This window comes from Danio rerio, chromosome 7, assembly GCF_052040795.2.
Source record: "Danio rerio strain M-AB ecotype USA chromosome 7, GRCz13ab, whole genome shotgun sequence".
In the NCBI taxonomy this organism is placed as follows: Eukaryota; Metazoa; Chordata; class Actinopteri; order Cypriniformes; family Danionidae; genus Danio; species Danio rerio.
Window position 1 is genome coordinate 10,897,995 of NC_141027.1, and position 16,865 is coordinate 10,914,859.

Genomic DNA, 16,865 nt, shown 5'->3' on the forward strand with positions numbered 1-16,865 from the left:
AAAAATAATAATAATAAATAAATAAAAAAATAAAAATAAAAAAAGACAGTAGCCGCAGATGTAAATAAAAAAATTACAAAAAAAAAAAAAAAAAAAAAACACAATATTTTCAGTTTCAAAGGAGCTAGAAATACTATGTCCTATTCAGGTACAACGTAACAGGTGCCCATCTTTGTTTAAAAATATCCAGTTTTAGTTGAAGTTGAGCAGTCATATACTCCATTCTATATATACAATCAAGTTTTTCTATCCACTGTACTATTGTTGGAGGGTGTGGCTTCATCCAATTTATTGTTATGGTCTTTCTTGCACTTAGTAAAAGTATATGTAGTATATATCTCTGGTTTTTATTATATATATCCTGGGGTATCCCTTCAAGCAAGAAAAACAGGGGAGTAAAAGGTAGATCTACCTGCATAATTTTCATTATCTCAATCTTTACCCCTTGCCAAAATGCAAGTATCTTCATTTTTAAGATTTAAACAGGCATTTTATTTCCAGTAACATTAGGGTGGTTTTAGCTGCTCATCAAACACTTATTATAAAAAAAAAAATGTACGTTATGTCCTTTGCAGTTTGTTATTGCTTTGTTTTGCATTTCATGTAGTCCTCAGGTCGTGGTTTATGTATACAGTGGAGAAACTCTGGTTTAATGGGACAAATTGCTGCATCTTGGATGCTTTTAGTGGAAATGCGACAATTGCCTTGGAGTTATGGCGCTTCCACACATGTGCCTGTTTTATCCAGCTTTGCTGCTCTTGTAGCCTCAGAGCTTGGGAGGAAAAGCAACTGTGCTACTCTGTCATGATTACCACAAGTACATTGTATGCTTCCATAAAGTCTGAACACTGCTACAAAAAGCATAGCTATATAAACAATGAATATATTAGATTGTTTGCTGCTTTTAAAAAAGAAAAATCCTGTCCTTGTGTTGAGGGCGCAGAATTGTCGATGAAGCTTATCCTGAAGCTATATTCACATAAAACATTCCTAATGATTTTGATGCCTGTATTGAACTGTACAATCCATTCGCAATACAGAACGCAGACAAAAAAACACTTGGAGGCCAAAAAATGCTTTTAGATTTACAACTTGTTTACGTTCAACCTTCAAGGTTCCTGTCGAAAGTTGAAACTGCATTTGTTTTGAGCTGTTTCTGCTGAAATTTCGTTTCTTCTTGCAAAATTTCCCATTTATTGTATTAGAGAAACGTGAAATACAATGGAACTGCCTACTCGCCTCTTTAAACGCTGTTTCCCCTTTCACTAGCCTTCGTTTGTCCTGATTTAAAGGCAGAACTTCTTCTGTAATTACTGTACTGTGTGCACTGGTCCCTTGGTTTGACTCTCTTTAACCTTCCTCTTTGCTGACAGCTCTGCCCTGAAAATGATCTGCATGGCTGATCAATGGTGCACTCTTAGACAGCTACATGTTTTTTTCCTCACGCTTTTCCCCGAATTCTAGGATGTCTCAGAGCCATTTAGCAGTCCAGAATTAACGTATTTCTATTCCAGCCTCCATCTGAAGAGGAATTCTCTCTTATCGAGGGTAGCACTTATTAAAGTTAACATTGAAATCACATCATTTAAAGAGTCATTGCGTGCTAGCTTTAGCATACGAATCATGAAGGATGCATTAATCTTTTTTAACTATCCTGAGTAGGGCTGCCTGAGTAACATTGCAGTACTTTTTCATTTTATTTTGTGATATATATTTTGAAATGAAAACAATTTCACCAAATGACTTAATGTATCCATTTTGTAATACATTAATAATGTTAGATCAATTGGGATGATTCTGCAGTGGTAGTGCATCTCCATAAAATCTAATAAACTATCTATGAAAATGTGTCGGGAGACCTCAAATCAGGAACGTGCACACATAGGGCTCAACCTGTGCAGTGCACATGCCCTTTTTAGTAGAGCTGTGAACCTACACTAGTCTCACGGTTCGGTTACGATTATCATGCCATCGATTCGGTTCAATTCGATATTTCGGTGCATCACGGTGCATTGACGGTGCTTTCTATACACAGTTTTATATTTTCTTCACAGCAGCATTTCTTGTATTAAAATGTATGAATATATTTATATTTATATACTATTTGTAATACAATTTTGTCATTTAATACAAACAGTCAGAGATATAAACTGTAACTTTAAACAAAATGAGCATTTAGCAAATAATATAAACAAATATAAATATCCAGCTCACTCTCTGATCCTTGTCTAGTTCTCTTTCACCCCTTTGATTGGTCACACCCTCAACAAAAAAAACTGTTGCGATTGGCTCTTGCGCGCTGCGCTCTTCACAGATGAGTGATGCTGATAAGCGGCAGGCGGCAGCGGCGATCTCACAGCTGATGTATGATAGACACGGTGGAGAAAACTCTGCAGACACGCAGTGTGTGTGTGTGTGTGTGTGTGTGTGTGTGTGTGTGTGTGTGTGTGTGTGTGTGTGTGTGTGTGTGTGTGTGTGTGTGTGTGTGTGTGTGTGTGTGTGTGAGAGAGAGAGACAGAGACAGAGACAGAGACAGAGCGCGAGTGCGCGAGAGAGAGAGAAATGGAGTAGGCTACTTTCATTCTCTCGATCTCAGTGAAATAGGGAGTTTTGTTGTATATGTCAGTGAAAGACTGATCCAGCAAACACACACAGTGAAATTGTGCACAGTTTATGAGTTTTAAGTAGTTAAAGCGTTGTAAATACTCGCAATCGCCTCCCTCGCGACAGAGCGCATATGAGGTAAATGACGTCAGGAATAACCGGTTATGATTATTACTGAACCGATACCGAACTGTCCGAGTCTGCATCGCAGTGCACCGAAAAACGATTGTTTTTGACACCCCTACTTTTTAGTCTTGGATAGAAAGTGCCCTTCCAAAATTATCAAAAGTGCCCCCGCGACACCCCCCTTACCCCTACCGCCCTTCAGTAGGTGCGCGACAACACCGCTCTTGAGTACTCGCGCAGTACGCAGTGTAACAACAAGTCATTTCCTTGTAATAATGACTAAAAGCATGTGCTGTAATGTAACTTTTGCAGCACGGGATGCGCATTATTCATAATTTTAAAAGCGCAAAAGAGCATGTGCTGTTGTGTGTGTGCGCGCCGTGCTTAGCCTCGGACAGCAGAGCGCACACACACATCTAACGCGATCTTAATGTGAGCGCTTTAATGGTCAAATACATGCACATTTGTGTCAGAGCGCGGTGTTTATTGATTATTCATATTAACCCCCATTTGTGTACAAGTTGAGAATCAAGACACGTGAAAGAGAAACCATATCAAAATTCTTAAAGAGACAGCGCGCGATATTCCTGCTGCTGCCGACTGTTTTTATTATTAATCAATAATAAAATTTAAAATACAGTGAAGATGCTTAAAGCACAATTTAAACAACAGTTTTAATAACTCATTTCTGAAAACTGATTACTTTTATCTTTGCTATGATGACAGCACATTATATTTTACACATTATATTTATAGATATTCTTCAAGATACTAGTATTCAGTGACATTCAAAGGCTTAATTTGGGTAAATAGATAAGTCATTGTGTAACAGTAGTTTCTTCTGCACACAATCGAACATATATATTGCTTAAAAGGGCTAATAATATCAAGCTAATATAGGTTTCAAAATATTCAAACCTGCTTTTATTCTAGCTGAAATAAAACAAATAAGACTTTCTCTTTAAAAAAAAAAAAAAGCCTCTGTTAAACATCATTTGGGAAATATTTATATATAAAAATAAATTCACAGGAGGATGAATAATTTTGACTTCAACTGATAATCATTTTGAACAATCGTGATTACAATTATGACCAAAATAATCGTGATTATGATTTTTCCCATAATCGAGCAGCCCTAGTTGTGAGTATTTTCATGCATGGTTTTAGTCAGAGATTGATAAATTAATATTTACTATTTGCATCTTCATAAAATCTAATAAACTATCTATAAACTTTTTGTTTTTTTATTGTTTTAACCAGTTAAACTCCGTCATCAATTTTCACTTTAAGATTTAAAGGGCTAGCATTGCACCAGACCCCTTTAAGTGGTTTCGTTTGAAAGTGTAGAATCTATATTTTATCACTTTGGTTTTTATCTTACTGTACAAAAGTTATTTACACTTAAATACACAGTATTTTGGATACCCGAGCTAGGTATTTTACATTTATTCATTTCATGTTCAATTTCATATTTTTCAAATGACACATGTACAAGTTCTAGCTCAAATGAAAGCTCTTGCTGGTGCTCATATGGTTCTAACATTCTTTTTACTGAATTATATTCACATATCAAACAGTTGCTGAATGAATCACGGTGTCTCCATGGCGCAGAAGTGAAAACAATACATTTATGATCAATAAGCAGCCCCAGATAGCACAGACAGCTGGCATCTTATACCTTAAGCTGTGTGGTTCAGGGCCATTCTCCTCTGTTTTTGAGGTGATGTGCATAAGTAACCCTGTTATATGTCTGACGTGCTCCAAACACAGTGAATTATGTTTGATTAAACAAAAGAATAGTGAAATATGAAAATAATGATCGGTCCCTGTGGCTTGTATAGCACCTCTCTTCAGTTGGAATACCATAACTTTTGCATAGAATATGGTAGAGACATTTTTTTTTAATCCCATGATTAAAGACATGTGAAGGAAGCACCAAAATGAATTACAGCAACCTAAACCACACAGAACCTAAAAGGTACACTTTCAAATTTGAGTTTATAAAAAAAAAAAATTCAAAAAGCACCTCTTTTTTTTTAAGTGTTTATTATTACACAGACAACATATACAGACATTTTTAACACTTTCAATAGGGTTTTATAAAACTTCAAAGGGTTTTCTGTAAAATGATACCAAATTTTTGCATTTACACTTCTGCATGTGGATTTGGGAAGCTTTTAAATTTGGTTAGGCAAAAAGTTTAACAGGTTAATGGTTTCTGAAGCTAATGTGAGTTCTTTTGCTCAGGGTTTTACTTTGTGGTTGATAAACTAATCTGGGTTGTAAATTTGTGACGATAATCTGGTCTCCAGATCCCCCCTTTTATTGTCTGCAAGTAGTAAATCATAATTCTGCTCACTTAGGACTCCACTTCACTGTGAACCACATGACTTGAGGTATCATTCATGTTTGAGGTTTAATAATTGGAGTTTGGGATTTCAGTATGCGCAGTAGCACTCATGAGTTCAGGAGTGGGGGATTCAAATTGGTTGTTGCTTAAGAGTGTTTATATACCAATAAAAAGATCCCTTCCTGTTTGCAATCCACCCCGTTTGGCGTTTCCATGGAAACCCTGTTTCTGTATTATCCCAAATCACTGGATCAGCATTTTCCCATTGTTAGCCACTCTCTTAATGTCTCGGTCAAGTGTATGTAGGTGTGTGCCCATTCACTGCGTGCCAGTTTCCCACCCCTGCCAGTTAATCTCATTTCATAGCGACATCCTTTCGTGATCCCCATGAGGACTCCAAGAGGACAGACAGCCGTTTTTAATCAGGGAGCGTTCACAGGTACGATTTACCGGATGAGCTTGAGCCCGGGACTTACATGGTCCATGGCCCCCTATCCCACTTTCCCATTTAAGATTAAGGTTTTACTCCCTTTGTGCGCAGGACATGGGGCTCCTGCTGGTAAACTGAGTACAGCAAAGCAGTAAATCCCAAAATGATAAGACGGGAGCATTCGGTCGCAAGAGCCTTCCCTATAAAAAATGGCAGTAAACTGACAGGAGTCGTTTCAGCGCTTTGATGGACTTAGATTGTTTTGCACCAACCAAATGGAAAAGGTGGGAAAATGTACTTATATTAAATTACTTTGAGTTCAAGGCAGCAGCCCACTAGCTGACTCTAAACAACTCAATTTTAGCAAGGGATGTCCTACTGACTTCTTTCTGACTTTTCTTGCCCTCGTCTGGAAGAGGTCTGTCATGCCCACAGATTCAAAATGAAATCGAGTTGATAGACTAAATGGTTGTGTTAGATGTTATACTTGGTTCCTTCCAAAATGGGAAATTTTGAGGAATGTGGAAATGACATATTCACTTTTATTGCATGCCCAGACATTTCATTTTGAACAGATCTCAGCTTTTGCGTTCAGTAGAAGAAAGCTTAATACAGTTTTGGAAAAACAGATGAGCATACAAAAACAGTTTTCACGCTGCTCCTCCTCTGACGACAAGTGCAGGTTGCCAGATTGACATCATCAACAGGAATGAGCCTGACTATCGAGTCCAAAGGCTGATATAAATCATGTTCTAAATAAAAGCTACAGAATATAATTGAGGTAATATTTTACATATTAAACCTTTTCTCCTAACCCAACACCTGAAATTTATATTTTAGAAATGGCTTCTATTTCTTACAGCTGATCTACTGCAAACTGACAATGATCACTTCAGGTACACCTCATGTGCTTCATTCAGTGTTAAATGCTGATTATGTGAGTTTGAATGCCATTTTACATTGTCATAATGAAAGCAGCCACAGATAGTTCACCTCAGATCTTTAAAAAAATGGTTTGAAATTGAGATTTGTGACAGTGCAAGCTAACACATATCAGTGATTCAGCATCTACGTTTAATAATGTTAAAGAGGCTTAATATGTATTAATTAGATTAGAAATCTTACCATTTTGTTGGAGCGCAGTGAGTGCACTATTCTGTGCTTCTGAATGGCTGTATTTAAATTTCTGTGGTGTTTCGTCTGGTGCATACAGTCACATTGCATCACTGCAAATCTTGTCACATAGCCTGTTGTTAGGACACAGGTTTGCAATGTAACCTGCTCACCTAATGTCTACTTTTGTAATATTTATTTTATTTGCTAATTATTAACCAGCTTGTGTGGAAGTCTGTTTTTGCGTCTCATTTTGGAGGTTGTTAAGGTTCACCGGAGGTCGCATTTTTGGTCGTGGACATACTTTAAGAGCCTTCCTAACTCAATGAATCAAATATGTTGTTTTCCACCAAGGCAACTGCTGAAATATAATTGGCCAAAGTGGTATTAGGTGGGTTAAATGACCAAAACAAAGACAGCCGTTCCGGCACGTAACGCACATTTTCAAAGCAGAATATCTGACTTCAGCATGGTTTTTCAGATAAACACTGAAAAACTTAGCATGTTCACTTTCACTTAGCATATTTCTTAAATATCTGCAAACATATTATGGTATTTATATGCTTTAGAAGAGTCAAAAACTTACATACAACACCTTTAACACTTTACATTTATGTTAAAGATTCAACTTTAGTTATTCATATTAGCCTTGATTACACATAATCAGAATGGATGTGTTCAAAGTTTTAGTGTAAGTTCCAACTTGAAAAGTCACCTTTAAGTGCAGGGCTTAACAACTCCAGTATTTGTTATCATTAGTATGTTTTCATCCACCTATTCTATGTCCATTTTGGAATATCGGCTAGATGCACACGATTTAAAAATGTGAAGAAGCTTTAGGTGTTTTGTTTACTTTGATTAATGTTTTTACATGTCCGCATGGTTCCTGTCTCTAATAGAGTGAGTTTTAGCTACGTGTAGCATTCAGAAAAAAACAAAAAACAAAGCACCCACGAAGAAACTTGATACAGAGGAATGTAACATAACTTACTGCCAGCTAGCGTTTGGGAAGTGTAATTGCAGAGCAACACAAGCAACATGCAGAAGTATAAATGTACGGCTACTCGCAATGCATGCGCCATGTGTCAAGGTGATCACTCGATGCAGAAGTATAAACCAGCCTTTAGTGGGCAAACTAGCGGAGCAACTACATTGCACAAAAATCTGAAATGTTGTTTTGGTTCTAAAATCCCTCATTCAAAGTCTGTCATCAAAGTGATCCAGTATTAATACCTGTCCTGAACATCTGCCCTCCCAAAGAGCATCCCACACCTCCAGAAGCCACCATGTTTATGGAGCTTAGTCTTTGTTTCATAAGAAAAAAAAAGTCCTACAGTCTCCCACCAAAGCCAATTCCATTCTCTTTTTGATTTGCTGCTGGCTTATCAGGAAGTGACGATTTTGTTCTATGACTTATTGGCTGGAAACATTTCTTTATTCGCAAATGTTTTATGCAGTTTTGCGCAAAAGGTATAATTTGTATCTTTGGATGGAAACCTAGATATTAGCCCCTTTCACACAGTGATACCAGTAATTCCGGAAAGACTTTACCGATATATATTTAAAAAAAGCGCTGTTCACACAGGCGAGGACGTTACAGATTTTTTCCGGAAAAGAGCATTCACACATCCATCGCAAAATGCCGGTAAATTCTGTCATCATTAACCAGAAATGACCTCTAAACGGCTGCGCTTGAGTTTGTAAACATTTGACTACATTACAAACTCTTCCGATGGATCAGTATTGAGTACAACTCCAATGAAAACATAGAGAAACACTTTCGCCTGTCAAGATGTTCATGATAGTGTGTGTGCTGGCGCTATGGGACGCTTGCGGGCACACGCAAAGCTTGAAGGTAAACAAACAATGGATTATCATAAACATTTTATCGATAATTATTTACACAGTTAGCATTAAGAAGGAACATAGAAACGTTATCTGACTAACATCTAGCAGCTAAATGTGTCTGGAAAAATATTCAAAGGCTTTTATTCTCATAAACCGCGCGCACGTGAATGCGTCTGACTGTTCTGATTGGCTAAAGTAGACGTCTCACTTCAGCACATTCTAGACATGGCTCTTTCCGGCAATCTTCCTTCTGCATTCACACAGCGCAGCATTTCGGCAAATTACCGGTAATGTTATAACTTCTCTTTCCGGAAAATAGCCAGAACGAATTTACCGGTATTTTCAAAAAGGGCCTGATTTGCCGGTAATTTTCCGGAAAGGTCTGTATGTGTGAAAGGGGCTATTGTCATTTCAATATAAGGTAACTAACACTTTCTTAATTGGTGGGATATAATTAGGTCTGAATATTAGCTGTCTTATATAATCAGTCATGAAAGATTCAGATGCATTGATCTATTGCCAATTTTAAGCTTCAAAATTCATAAAAAGCTGCAGAAATCATCTACTTTCTACAATAATCCACAAGCCAGTGGGAAAGAGCTATCCTGGTCTGCCCACAAAATCACCCCTGCAGCACTTCATGGGGCTTACCGTTGAATACATGCATCCGTGTACCGCTTTAGCAAGGAGGAGAACAAATATTTCTATTCGGTAAACAGACTGTTCTGCCCTCACTTTTGCAAGGCTTTTAAGTGTAGTAAAGCCCTTCAGTATAACAACCAGCGTTTTCTAAGGGAAACATTTAGACCAGATCCGAGCAGTACGGTAGATTATCAGTTTGTCAGCGTGAGAAGAAGATCATCGGTCTCTGCCAGGATCTCGAGAGCCCATCCCAGACTACTTTAAAGCTAGTCGGAAGTTATGTTTTGAGTCTGCACGGCTATTAACTAACGCAGCAGGGAGCTGTGCTGCTGGAGCTGTTAACGCTCACCCGCTGAGACATGCAGCTCTATCCCCCTCTGATTCTTCAACTAGTCTGTCAATGAGGCTTATGACTGAGAATCGGCTAGCGAGACGCCAACATCAGAGTCATTCAGAGACGTGGCTTGAGAGGAAAGGAAGCAAGTGTATTCTGCCGTGAAGTGTGGACTAATTTTTGACTGCCCGCGGTTTGTGTGACAGACTCACAGCAACTATAAAACCCCGCTCGTCCTCCTCCGCTTCTCACACCTACACAGTTTTTATCGCAGTTCATCTCTCCCCACTGATCTTTTTATATTTGCTTCCTTCCCTTCTTGCGGTCCTTTCCAGTTCTCTGACTGTGTTTCTGTCACCGACTGCATGTTAACAGGACCTTCAGGCTTGGGCAGGTGTCTTCTACATCTTGTAGTCTGGATGTTGAAATAACACTCCAGAGTACCTGAGGTCAGAAAGAAACCTTCAGTTTTTGGATTCGATTTTTGGTTGTGATTGGATCTCTGGTGGATTTTCAACTGTGACTCATTGTTCCCAACAGAACTAGGATAGAATTTCTGTCGATGTCCTTTATTACTGAAGCATTTACAGTGAAATGTGTTCCAGTTGGCTTGCGACTGACATGCTGGTGGTTGTATTACTTTTAAAAAGTATTTTCAAACTTTTTTACTCCAAGGCCCTAGACCAGGGGTGCCCAATCCTGTTGCTGGAGATCTACCTTCCTGCAAAGTTCAACTGCAACCTTGGTCAAACGCTCCTGTCTTTAATTACCAAGTGCTCCTCCAGATCCTACTTAGGCCATGTCCACACGTACAAAAGTATTTTAAGAACCTGAGTATTCCCTGATTATATTTTGTTTTAATCTATCCACATGAAAAAGCAAAGACGAATCATGATGCATTTTATGGGATTGCCTAACCAACACGTTAGCTTAGGGTGCCAGACCTTACAACACACACCAGCTGATTGGTGGAGAGAAGACAATGAAGCCAATTATGATATGTGGATGGTTAGGAGGTCATGATGGACAGAGGCCAGTGGGCAAATTTGGCTAGGATGCCTGGATTAAACCCCTACTCTTTTTGAAGGACATCCTGGTATTTTTAATAACCAGAGAGTCAAGAACTAAGTTCAACGTCTCGACAATATAGCAGTATAGTGTTCCCTTCACTATACTGGGGCGTTAGAACCCACACAGACCGCAGCTTGAGCACCTCCTGCTGGTCTCACTAACACCACTTCCGGCAGCAACCTGGCTTTCCCATGTGGTTTCCCATCCAAGTGCTGAACTGGAGCAACCATGCTTTGCTTCAGTGAGCGACCATGTGAGAGTTGCCGAGAGCTAGCTGCCAGGTAGTGAGAGTGAGTTGCATTCTAGTCAATACAAACATGAGTACAGAGGTGGATTATCGTATCACGGTTGAACAATGCAGAATACGTATTTGATTGCCACAAATGTGCAGAATTAGCATTTTCCGTGTTTGGAGTGAACCCAGCCATGTTGGCCATTCAGATAAGAGAAAACAGTGTGCACGCTGACATTATCAGGCTAAAATTCTGAGTTTAGTATCCACACGATCACACTGTACCTGGAGTTTTGGAAAACCTTCACGCTGGAGTTTTCAGAAAGTTTTGGTTTCAGTCACCTGACACTGCGTTTTCATTTGGACAAACAGCAAAACCACATAGAAAATGCGATTTTGAAAATACCCGTGTTCGTGTGGACTGGGCCCTAGTTTGTTTATTTGTTTGTGATCAGAGTTAAAGCTGAATTCTGCAGGAAGGTAGATCTCCACTAACAGGATTGGGCAACCCTAGACTGCACAACATTCTAAGACGTGAGGCTATTATAGTATTTCTTAGGCCAGCATTTAAATTTGAAGTAAGATTGCATGAAAAACTGATTCTAATGTGCATCTTGTCAGGGAAACCCGTGTCTGTAATCAGTAGTAAATCTCCGAAGGCCAGAGGGTGCTCGCATGGAAACTGCAAATACACCACAGAGAAGAGACTTGGTTGAAATCTAACTGCTTTTATCAATTCAACATGACTAATTAAAAACGAAACTACATAATCATCTCACAGATTTATTGCAAACTCTTGACTGAAGTTATGTGGCATGTTAGAGGAGTACAAACATGTTATTTAATGCATTATTTTCCAGTGTTTGTAGATCAGCCTCAATACAGAGCCATATGTCACTGAGAAGTGATGCAACAGCTATCAAATCACAAAACAATAGTGATCCATTTCAGATTTGAGCTGAATTAAATCTTTTGATCTTTTGCGTAGCTTGTCAGTAACCATGGCTCTGTGTAGTAAATGCTTCTCCATCTGAAAGCAGCTGCTGGAGATTTACGTTTACATTTTAGGTTTTTATTTGATATGTTATTAACTGTTGTTGCACTTTTTTAAAGGTTACAAACCTGTTTAGCAATTTTACCTTTTTTTTTGCCTTGGAATAGCCACTGAGGTTGCAGAAAGAAAAAAAAAAAACGGGAGCGCTAGCATTTACAGCGAGATAATGACGTCCGATACAGTACAGAGTTTGTTGTTGTAATAGAGACAAGTTATATTACATAGTTATATGATTGCATATCATATATATTATTTGTATAATGCTTTTAGCTTATTATAACAGGTTGTCACCCAGTGATAAGCACAGTTATTCAGCAAAATTAACGTTAAAGTGAACGGCGTTTGTCTGACAGGTGCATTTTTGATAGCACCCTCCCAATGAATATTGGATGAGACGGAATGGCCAAGCATCCAGCCCCAAATATACAACTATTTCACTCCCAAGTAATTTTACAAGAGAGAAGTCCTACAAGTCTTTGGATGCCAACAATGTTGTTCTGTGTGGTCATGTGCAAGAAATAATGTTCCATGATTACCAGATTCAAAACTATGTAGTGCTAAAAAAGACGAAGAAAGGAGACAGAACTGTACAAGGCCTGGGTAATCATCAACAAGCAAAACAACTGCATTCTGACAGCGAACCCTGCCATACAGGTGCAATATGCGAACGTACATTTTTACATTTCATTCTAAGCATTTAATGTCGGCAGTTTAATTCACCATATTTAACTGTTTTTCCTAAAATGATTGCTGCAATCAAAAAGTCGAGCCGAGCATTTTTAATTAGGTCCTCACTCCATTCTGCTTTTATGATGGCTGCTCTAAAGACATCTGCGGTTGGCATTAAAAGCAGTGTGGTGTACGGTAAAAGTTACGTTTTCTATTTTTTGACTTTTGAATTTGGAATCCTACCGCACAACATGACATGTTTGCTATTGCAACCGGTCTTTTTTTGCAACCGCTATGCACCGTTGAACCCGTGAGATGTAGGTTGGTAATTCCCCTATAAGGCAATAAACTCAACTCTCTCAACCTTGATAGTTTGTAGCACTTTAAGGCTGGCCTAGTAAAGGGCATGAAAACGAAAATACATAAAATATGAATACATAGTTCAGAAAGTTCTTTAAAGGGCACCTAGGTTACCCCTTTTTTCAGATTTAATATAAGTCTTTTGCGTCTCTAGAATGTGTATATAAAGTTTCAGATCAAAATACCCATCAGATTTTTCATTATACCTTTTACAAGATGCTGTTTTATACTGATTTCTAGCAGGGGGTGGTTTTGTCGTACTGCGCCTTTAAGCCGAGTTCTGCCCGCCTACTGTCTCTACATGCGTCCTCCCTCAGCTGCGTCAGACAACAGACAGACTTAAAGGAAGGTCTCACGTAGCGTTTGTGAGATACTACAGCAAGAACTAACCTTTACTAATCAGTATTGTGAAGTTGCATTAATGAGTCACACACAATATCGTTACAAAGTTAACGCGCGCACACACACACACACACAGATACACACACACACACAGGCAGGCAGGCAGACAGACAGAGCGCGCTTGGCTTAGTTAAGGCTAACCTAAAGTACTGTGTGGATATCTGTTATGCTAATGTACAAAATAAACCTGATTTAACTTCCACAAACTGGAATTGAAGCGTCTTCTTTTATAATTGTTCTGACACGCGGCTGTGCTGATGAAGTAAAGCTGAAGTAAAACGCTGTAATTAATTACACACATACTCTGTTTTAAAACACTTTAAACATGTGAAACTTACTCTTAATCACATTTGATGATGATTGCTGATCTTAGCGAACAGAACAGACCTTTTATTCCCGGTTGCTTTGCGTATGTCTGCCTGGTCTTGTTGACATATACACGTGACTACCGGAACATGTTAATGCGCGCAGCTGTCAATCAATTCGGTGGGCGGGGGGATCGCACACCTACGTAATGGTGCGATCGATTTGAAAACAGCTCCAATTGGCCGACCCTTTTTTTTGTAGTTAAATTGAAAAAAAAAAGGACTGGGTGTGTTCATATCACCCCAGTATGACGGTCTATACACTATACCAACACACAGATCTGTCCAAACAGCTTGAAAAGTAGATTTTTTTTTTACCACAGGTGCCCTTTAAAACAGTGATATGAAAATGGACACACATTTTACACTGGTTTACACACCTTTTGCTTGGTATTATCCACATGTGATTTAGATTTATAAAATGATGTCTCAATTCTAGATGTAAACAGGCCTGAGATGTTCTGAAAATAAGAGTCTTTTGCTTTTCACTGATAAACCAAAGTCAGCTTTCAATTGCTATTCCATTTTTTTTTTCTTTTAAAGAGACATTTTAATCTGGGCAACTTCACATTTGCTTGAGCATCTGCAATTTATTGCAGGTTTGTGATGTTTGACTCCATTGAGAAAAGAAATCTCATGAACCTGAGGTAAGCTGGTGTTGGCAGGTCATACTTGACTGCGCAGGAAAGCAGTAAAAGGATTTTAAAGTGCTTTAGGAACTCGTCTCCATGCATTAAATTAAACCCTTCCGTAACATTTACATGTGGAGTCTCTCTTTAAAGAGGCACGTGAGGTCAGAGGACAAACTCTTAAAACAGCCGGTTCTTGCTGCCGGCACACAATCGCACGCAGGTGAAAGCATGCATGTCACACCATTACTGTGAATTTTTACTACAGTTCTTATCTGGAGGCAGTCACTTTTTCCTTGAGCGCACAGAATAACCTGCCATGACAGTTTAGATCTGAGAGTAGTTGGTGTCAGTTGTAGGATTGGCGTTTTGCAGGGATTATTTGTAATTGCAAGTGGGATTGGCATGTCGGGTAGAATGACATTTGTGATTGGTATTCAGTAGCTGTGTTCCAAAACCAAATGAGCTTGCTGTCGGCTTCCTACATAGGCAGCATCCTAACTGCAATTGATTTGGAAAGCTTTACATGGGGAAGACTGTGTGCATCATACAAATAGCACTGCATCACGTTGGAGACTTTATTTATTGTTAATTTCCAACAAGTTTGACAAACATCATAATGCTTTTACTGTTTTAGAAATTTTGGGACTGGGACTGTCTCTACCAGTCGTTACACATGAATTAATGAAAACATTTGAATTACAAGAGTGTGAATTGTGAGCCGTTTACATTAGTGTGTAAACATTAATGGAATTAAAGTTGTGGTACAAATACATTTGACCACTTGCAGAGTTTACCATTAAAATATCTTTAAAACTAGCCTAGATCATTGTCTGTTGAAATATTATAGCTCGCCATCTGCTGTTAAACTAGCCTAGAGTGCAGTGTACTGTTAATAATAATAATAATAATTCCTTACATTTATATAGTGCTTTTCCGGGCGCTCAAAGCATTTTACACAATGGGGGGGAATCTCCTCGTCCACCACCAGTGTGCAGTATCCACCTGGATGATGCGACGGCAGCCATTTTGTGCCAGACCGATGGTTAGGAGGCCATGATGGACAGAGGCCAGTGGGCAGATTTGGCCAGGATGCCTGGGATTTTTAACGACCACAGAGTCGGGACTTCGGTTTAGCGTCTCATCCGAAAGACGGTGCTCACTGAGCAGTATAGCGGCCCCGCCACTATACTGGGGCATTAGGACCCACACAGACCGCATGTTGGGCACCCCCTGCTGGCCTCACTAATACCACTTCCGGCAGCAACCTAGCTTTCCCATGTGGTCTCCCATCCAGGTACTGACCAGCCGCAGCCCTGCTTAGCTTCAGTGGGCAACCATGTGAGAATTGCAGAGAGCTAGCTGCCGGCCTCAAATACTAAATACTTAAATTACTTAAAATACTTAAATACTAGCCTAGAGCATCACCTGCTGTTAAAAACTAGCCTAGAGCACCATCAGCTGTTTAAAACAAGCCTAGTTTAGTCTGTTGTTAAAAACTAGCCTAGTTTAGTCAGCTGTTTTTAAACTAGCCTAGTAAACTGTTTGCTGTTTAAAAACTAGCCTAGAGTGTCATCTACCATTTAAAAACTAGCCTAGAGCACTGTCAGCTATTTAAAAGTAGCCTAGTGCGCTGTTTACTGTTTAAAATATAACCTAGAGCAAAATCAGGTAGTTTAAAAACTAGCCTATAGCGGTGTTTGCCATTCAAAAACTATCCTAGAGCACAGTCTGCCTTTTTAAAACTAGCCTAAAATGAATGCTGTCTGCTGTTTAAAAACTAGCCTACAGTGCCGTCTGCTTTTTTAAAACTAGCCTAGAGTGGCTTCTACTGTTTAAAAACTAACCTAGAGTGCCATCTGCAGTTAAAAAACTAACCTAGAGTACCATCTGCGGTTTAAAAATTAGCCTAGAGTGCCATCTACTGTTAAAATTTAGCCTAAACTTACCTGGAATGCCATCTGCTGTTTAAAAACTTGCCTAGAGCACCATCTGCTGTTCAAAAACTAGCCTAGAGCACCATCTGATGTTAATAACTAACCTAAACTCGCCTAGAGCTCCGTCTGCTATTTAAAATCTAGCCTAGAGCTCTGTTTGCTGTTAAAAAACTAGCCTAGAGCACCATCTGCTGTTTAAAATCTTGCCTAGAGCACCATCTGCTGTTTAAAATCTTGCCTAGAGCACTGTCCGCTCTTTAAAACCTAGCCTAGTGTGCTGTCTCCAGTTAATTAACTAGCCTGGAGCGCCGCCTGCTGTTTAAAACTAGCCTAGAGCGCCGTCTGCAGTTTAATAACTAGCCTAGAGCGCCGTCTGCAGTTTAATAACTAGCCTAGAGCGCCATCTGCAGTTTAAAAACTAGCCTAGAGCATCGTCTGCTATTTTAAAACTAGCCAAGAGTGCCGTTTGCTGTTTTATAACTAGCCTAGAGCAACATCTGCTGTTAAAAACTAGCCTGAACTAGCACAGAGTTGATGTCTGCTTTTTAAATACTAGCCTAGAGTGCCCTTTTGTTGTTTAAAAACTAGCCTAGAGCACCATCTGCTGTTAAAAACTAGCATGGAGCGCCGTCTAATGTTTAAAAAGTAGCCTAGAGTGCCTTTTTGTTGTTTTAAAACTGGCCTAGAACACCGTCTGCT

At 39.1% G+C, this 16,865-nt stretch overlaps 1 protein-coding gene and 1 long non-coding RNA gene across 2 annotated transcripts in view; both read left to right on the forward strand.

Moving 5' to 3' along the window:
- Positions 1-16,865, forward strand: part of abhd17c (abhydrolase domain containing 17C, depalmitoylase) — a 94,471-nt gene that overhangs the window by 20,224 nt on the left and 57,382 nt on the right.
- Positions 50-7,938, forward strand: LOC147843040 (uncharacterized). The gene is made up of 3 exons (XR_015495335.1): positions 50-2,119; positions 2,933-4,120; positions 4,165-7,938. It is a non-coding gene; the product is annotated as an uncharacterized LOC147843040 (long non-coding RNA).